Source organism: Benincasa hispida, chromosome 11 (assembly GCF_009727055.1).
Source record: "Benincasa hispida cultivar B227 chromosome 11, ASM972705v1, whole genome shotgun sequence".
Taxonomy (NCBI): domain Eukaryota; kingdom Viridiplantae; phylum Streptophyta; class Magnoliopsida; order Cucurbitales; family Cucurbitaceae; genus Benincasa; species Benincasa hispida.
Genome location: NC_052359.1, coordinates 15590538 through 15598642, shown reverse-complemented (window position 1 = coordinate 15598642; position 8105 = coordinate 15590538).

The window sequence follows — 8105 nt, the reverse complement described above, 5'->3', positions numbered from 1 at the left end:
TCATTTGTAATACTTACAACTCTTGTAACATTTACAAGGTGGGTCATACTCGTAGTGCCAACCTTATCCATATACTGTCATACCCCCTCCCATATCTTGTCTCTTATTTAAGAGGAGGTGTGATAACAACAGATGTCACTCTTTATTGACACCTATTGCCCATTCCTTACTAGTTTCCTTCTAAAAACATTTAATATTGCAGCGGAAAACCTAATGGAATAAATGAAATCACATACTTTGTTTAGGAAACCAGTTTACAAGTTTCTAAATTATATTTACAATCGTAGCCCCATCCCAACTACAAAACTCCTTTAGCACTTATTCTATCTTGTGGCAGACCTTGACCACTCCCTGCAACCTGGACTCTTCTGCTACCTTCGAGGAAAACACGAAAATAATGAAGGACCTTTTATCAAGAGTTACATGAGCGCATTCGAATCGCTCCGATCTCACCGTGACCGAAATACACATTATACATTCAAAACATACAGTTATGCAAACAATAAGTAATTATTGGCATGCTAAGAACAAGATATAACAAGGGAGAGAGTTCCATACTAGTTAAAGACAATTTTAATCTTCGAAACTCAACGTAGCGGAACCCTCCACCCGATCAACTAACGCCCAGCAGCAGCATTGACTACAGCAGCACGAACAACCGCACAACATGAATGCCACGGGGACGACACCACCAAAAAAGAGCCCCAAGTATTCTCGTAGAGAGAACCTAAAGCGTGGTCTTTGGTGAATTTAGTAGAGGAAGCACGAATCATGTAGGCGATAAGCAAGTAAGAGGGAAAAAGGCACTATCGCATAGCACGCTGCTTATCGTTTAAGAGACACTACACGATCGTGTAGGTTTTACTGAACAATCGTTTAGAAAATGGTATACGATTGTTTAGAATTCTCGGCATACACTACGATCGTTTAGAGAAGCTATGCGATCGTGTAGGAACTAGTGTGCGATCGTTTAGGTGCGAGGTGGACAATCATCTAGACGAAGAGTAACTATCGTATAGGCTCTCAAAATTCTTAAGCGATCTTTCACTTATCACCAACGCGCTTTCTCTATTTCTTTTGGACGACTATTCAATGAAACAATTTCATTTTTATTTCATCGGTTACAATAACCGACACTGCCCTACTAACCCACGTCCAAACGTGATTTTTTTGGCTTAATTAACTATAACGGTCCTAAGGTCCACCGCCTTGTCTTATCCCTCCCTTTAGGTGCGTCCACTAAAGAATTGTCAAACAAAACGTACTATATGATGTTTTTTATCCCATATTGTTCATTAGTTTACGTAGAGGCAACATCTCATCATATTGGAAAGTCGCACTCGTCTCTCTAGGGGGCTTATATAATTAACCAATTAATTAATAATAAATATAATCATATTATATTTTTATCCTATAGTTTGATATCACATATCTACTGTAGTATTTTCTCCTCTACTTGATATAAATCATATTTATATCTAATTTCCTCCAAAATGATGTATCTCATACATTTAGCCAATTATATCATATATAATTAACCAGTCTAATTATATCATATATAATCGAACTTCCTCTTGTCAATTTTAACATTTCAAATTAACTCAAACACTGGTTCTCGACTTTATCCAAGCTACCCAACGGACCTAATGGACCTGTGACTCGAAGCTCCAACAGTCCGTGAATAGCTGACTAAACTCTTTAGCCACGAGATCTCAGCATCGTTAACTGTCAGGCATTCCACTAAAGACCAATAGCTGAACTCTTCTTACCACAAATATATTTCTGTGTCCATCGGATATAACCAATCATGAGTACGATGACTCTTCACAGATGCTCGTAAGTACAGCTGGGCCAAAGTACCGTTTTTGCCTCTGTGGTTACATCTCACTCCTTAAGTACCACTGATTTCTCTGATGAACATATACAACATAGTCAACTATGTGTGAAAACCTCTTGGGCCAAGAGAAGTGTGTGGCATCACATCGTTCAAGCTCTGGAATCAGCCCTTAAGGGAGCTATCTATCTACTTACCCTTGCCTCGGGGAAGGAATGAATTCCATCTTGTTGTAGCTGAGTTCCCAGCTCCCAAATTAGACGAATCCCCAAAATGGTAAGTTTTGAGTCGGCGAATTGGCCAATACAAATCAAAGGACCGCCTCAATTGGTATGGATGTTCCCAACTCACTCAGGATGGAGGTCATGTTACCTATGGTCATCCTAGTGAAGTGAATTCTCTGTCATGAACGGTGTTACATAGCGAGACGTTAACACTTCGTGGTCAGGTATTATACAAACTCTTTGTATAGGATGCCCCCACTCGTATGTCCCCAATACGAATGATCAGGATCAGACCATTTGTGACAAGTCACAACATTTGTGATCATTCCACAAAGCGAGCTACATCCGTAGTGCTACCAGGATAAAGTTTCCCTCCTATATCCATATACTACAGACCATTTTGGTTATCTCTCAAGTCATGATTCACTTGTATGTCACCACATACATGCTTGAGTCACATATAGATAACCAGGGATTTTATGTTTATTGGTTTGTAGTAAAGTAAATAAAACAAGCAACTGAGCAAAAAGACAAGATGTGAAGTAAATATCATATATTACCAACACAAACATTCGTACAAACTGTTTACAAACTACAGGACACGAGACTTTAGGGCATCAACCCCAACAAATAAAACATGAGCTTTTGAAACCCAGTGAGTGGAATCATATTTATAAGTCTATTTCAACTTATAAACATCATATCATGAGGTTACTATGCAAACCTCCATCTTGAATGAACCTTTTCACAAACCCACCTACACAAACGGTAGATAGTTAACATTCCACATCTATAAACATTCATTAACGTATGTACACATAGTTCTCCCTTTCATGGGCTCAGAAGCTAGGCCCGTCGGCCCTCTTACCATCCCATGCAAGGTTTTCCCCCACGGGCTCAGGAACTAGATTTCTCGGTCCCCTGACCATCCTGTGAGATTTTATCTTGGGCTCAAGCACTAGGTTCGTTAACCCCCTAACTATCCCAATCCCAATGCTCACCTCATGCCATAAGCATTCATTCATAAACTATAGCATATTAATTCAGAATATGCTAAAAGACTAAAAGAAGAAACCACTCACAGTGATCCGCTAGGATTGCTTTTCCTTCCCAGTTCACCCGGTTTCCCTTGATCTCCTGTTGGACCCTATTTCAGATTCAATTTCAAGCTTAGATTACTCATCCTTTCGGACCTTATCTCAAGACATTTCCTACAGAACATGTTTGAAAATGTCTTAACTAGCTTACCTTTAAGCTTCACCTTGTGATTCCCTTTTGAAAGTTTAGAGTCTCAAGTTCACTCTATCTGGCCCGACTATTTTATCACTGGTGAACACCACTCAGTTTTCCTTAGATTTGACAGACTTAGAGTTAGAGCTTCCTCATAGCAGCTCTCATACCAAAACTACATTCAATTTAAAAGCTTTTGGTCCAAAAATCACCCGATTTGCACGAGTAGTTTGGAATAACTTCTCATTTGAACTTGGCCCAGGCGTCTGTCCATACACTCTACTCTGTCCAACGCCACAGTTTTAATCTCCACTTCGATCAGCACTGCTTCTCTTCCGTTCAACGCATGGATTTCTATTATTTACTCCCACTTACTTCTTTTTAAGTGATCTTTCAGAATAAAAATGTTTTGTGAACTGAAATGAAGTATCCTGCCCTATTTATAAGCGTTTCACCCTTCACCTTAACTTGAAACCTCCTCCTTTGAGCATGTCCAAGTGTTCTTCTCCCAATTTGCCAATGCCCAACCTCCCCACCTCCTATTTGAAGTGTCTCCTTCCTCTTTTTCCAGCTTAACTTAGTCGATTTGTATGTTTTCTCCATCGCCCAGCTCAATTTGCAAGGTCGTTAGGCATTTTCTTCGAATGCCATATGTCTGGTTAACCTTTTCCAGCCTACAGCTCTCAGATCCTTATCGTGTAGTATATCCTATCATGCCCGACCATCATGTAATTTTACGCCCCATCGTGTAGCTCAATCGTTTAGTAAAACTCTCACTCTCAACGATCTCGCGCATTGCCCATCGCATAACTACTGCGTACATAGTTTAGCTCCATTATGTAGCGTTGATGCCTTATCGTCTAACGCATCTGCTGATCGTGTAGCGCATCTACTAATTGTATAGCGCCCATCGCCCAGCGTCTGTGTCTATCACGCAACGCCCATCGTGTAGCACTCATACTCATCGTGTAGTCTATCGCTCAGCTTATCATCTAACGCCCGCTCGTCGCTTAACATTATCGTATAGTGTTATCGTCTAACGCTATCGTTTAGCTTCTACGCGTTTCGTCTAGTGCTTGCACTGATCGTGTAGTGTCATCGCCCATCGTATAACTCTATCGTGTAGCGCATTGCTTCATATCGTTTAGCACCGCCTGAAACTACACGATCGTATAGCATATCACTCAGCGCCCTCACCTAGCTGTACAATCATCTACCCTAACATCTTACGCTTATTATCTCGCTCTCTCCGCTCTCGCTTACGTAGCCCCAACGTATGAGAAACTCTTGGCAACACCTTTTTCTAATGCTTCAGCCCACATACATCTTACCCTTAAAACGCATGGCTACCTTGGCTTTAATGCATAATCTCCTTTCAACTTAGCCTATCTCAACCATTAACATCCAATGCATGGTTCCTTTTTTACTTCATACTTAGCCTAATTTCTACTAGTTAAGGCTTAACTCCAAACTTTTCAAGGAAAATTTAATCAAACACTTAGAATTTCTTCCTTTTCAACATAGGATTTCATGCTGAGTTAATTCTCTTAATTATTTGCTTAAGAAGTGAAATTGAAATCCGGGTTTCATATATACTGCAAATCATTTAGGTTATTACTTGAATATGATCAACCTGTATGTCTACCACTTACACGTTCAAGTTACATAAAAGAACTTAGGATCTAAATTTATCGAATTTTATTAAATAAATTATTCATACATACAATTTACAAACTACGAGAACCATAAGATTTAGGGCACCAATCCCAACAAAAACGTATACATGACATACTACTACATGATTAGCTTTCTAGGCACATAATACAAGTCCCTTTTTAGGCACATGACACATTCGCCCAAAAAGGCACATGATACACAATCACTTGAAAAGGTACATGACATAATTAACTTGAAAAGGCACATGATACACTTAGTGCCTAGAACCCCAAACCCTATTTTTCCTACTTAAGTATGATAATTAATATGTTAATTAAGGTTAAGTAAAGGCTAAATATTATGTTTGTAGGGAAAGTTGGAAGATGGTTAAAGAAGAAGGAAAAGTTCTAGGTGTTGAGAAATAAGGCTCTTGAGTAGCAAGGTATTGATGACACTTAGTATGGAAAATTTTGGCTAAGTGTGGAAGCTAGAGGTGCCCATGCATTGGAAGCCCATGCGTTGAAGCTTATTGAGGTGTGCAGCAGCCATGTTACATGGAGGTTAGTTGAGCACATGATGGGCATGAGGCTTGGAATGAGCAGCTAAGTGTGTAGTGATAAACGAAATTGCATAAAATAAAGTGCAAGAAATAAAGGATAGAAGTGCAATTAATCCAGATATCTTAGTTTAGAGGAATTGATTTACCCAATGTAATTTAGATCATTGACCCAATTTATGACTTAAACTTCTTGTTTATGCTTAGCCCAATTGATTAGAATCCCAACCAATGGTCCTAGTTATCTAATTAATCAAAATGCACAGAAAACGAATCCGCTCCATACAAATTAACAAATCACAATGAGTTCTAGGGATTACACTAAGATGAGTATTTAACTTCCAACGTCTAATTAAACATTTGAATGAAGGTTAAGTATAGTTGAAACTCGAGGGTTGTAATATCTCGAGCAAACTATTCATGCTATTGAGGTGATTTCAGATCTATTTGAATGAGGGTTGAGTATAGTTGAAACTCCGGGGCTGTCGGAAGGAATTTCTTCAGGACTCAAGGTTAAATCTGAAGAAAACTTCAAGAAGGTCAGACTCTCGGATGAATCTGGGCCATTGGTGAAGATTGAAGGCTTCCAGCCAAACCAAAAGAAATTTAGAGCTCAAATTTTAAGGTAAGTAATTAAGACATTTCTAAACAAGTCTGTAGAAGGAATTTTTCTATGAGAAGGCCTGGAAAATTAGTTATTCCAGCTCAAAGTTTAATCTAGAATTTTGGTTAAACAAGCAAGCAGCTACAACCGTTGAGCAAGCAAGCAGCTCAACCCAGACAGTCTACAGGCATGCACGAAGGGCTGGTTGAGCGCAAGGCATGTGCTAGTGTGTGTTAGGTCGTGTGGGCGTGTGTTGAAATCGTGAGCGAAAAGAAGGCGTTATGTGGGCATTGGTGTGAGGTCAATTGAGCGCCTAGGATATGTGTTGGCATATGAGTTGATGATGGTTGGTCGCATAGCTAAGTCATATACCTGTCTCTTATACACATCTAGATGTGTATAAGAGACAGGCGCAAGGCATGTGCTAGTGTGTGTTAGGTCGTGTGGGCGTGTGTTGAAATCGTGAGCGAAAAGAAGGCGTTATGTGGGCATTGGTGTGAGGTCAATTGAGCGCCTAGGATATGTGTTGGCATATGAGTTGATGATGGTTGGTCGCATAGCTAAGTCATATACCCCAAGAAAATTCTAACTATTGAACGCATAGGGAAGGTATGCATTGGGCTGAAAATGATGTTTTAAATTAAATGTTAAGCTTGTTTATGTGAGATAGTCTCACAAGAAGATCATTAGCATTGCCTAAGCATATTATTCATTTCCACAGGCAATAGGAAGGGCTTATCAACCCTAAGAGGAACACCCAAGGCTGTGAGTGACAAACTAAATGTTTTCTTAATGTTTTAGTAACTTATGTTTTATGTAAAGTTCAGACTCATGCTAGCTTATTTTAAAGAATGTTTCCCAAGTAAACTAAGTTTAAGAAAAAAAAAAATTATTAACGCATGTTAGCTAAAAGGAAGTTCACAAGGCATGTTTAAGTATTTATGTGCTTTATTTACAAAAATCATGCATTAGAGGTTTATGTTTATATGTTAAGGATGTTAAAGCTCATGTTCATATTACTATGCTTTCAAGTATAAATGCTTTCAATGAATGATTTTTATGATGAATATGTTAAAGCCGATACGGAAGGACTAAGAAAAGGATCTAGGCTTAGTACCTAAGGTACGATGATACTTAGTTATTATTAGGTGCATGTAGGTAAAGTTGACGTTGGTTGAGAGCACTCCACTCTAACTAGAGATTGAACAAAAGGGTTCTCTTGCAACTAAAGGGTTAAGTTATGCAAGGTTTTCAGCTATGTATGTTATGTTTTAAGAAAAGTCTTAAGTATGAGTTTGCTTGGTAGTTTTCAGTTTAAAGCATGATGTTTATGATTTATTAATCATTCACTAGGCTAGTAGCTCACTCATTTTTAATGTTTTCTCCTCCCTAGGTAGTGGTCAATTCCCCAGAGGTTAACTGCACTGCTGCTCTGCCACTCAAGGATACCAGTTAAAGTTCAAGTTAAAAAGAAGTTGAGGTGTTTACTTGTAATGTATGTACATATGTGTGTTCATGTTAAGAACTAGTATTAAGTATTGAGACCCTCTGAACTCTACTTTTGTATGTATATTTTGATTATGTTGTATGTTGAGCCCTGGTGTTGTTAAAGTAGTTTTAAGTTCAATAAGCAGACTCTATGTTATAAATGTATTTCCAAAGTTTCCTAAGCAGGTTAAGTAAGTTAGTTAGGTAGTAAATGACATAAAGGGTCGGTAACTGCTGTGTCACATTTTCTTCCAGATTAAGAGGGTAATCTGGGAGGAGGTGTGACAATGACACATAACACGAAAAACGTCCTAAAAGGGTACATGACAAGAAAAATTCCTTGAAGTGGCACATGACACAGTTTTGACCCCATTTGACTAACTTTTATATCTGACCAACTATAATGATTTTCAAGCTCATGATTGCATGTGAATAGATAACCTGACCCTAGTAGTGAGGTTACTTACTGAATATTTTAAATACTCATCATTTCATAAAATGTTTTCTTTCAAG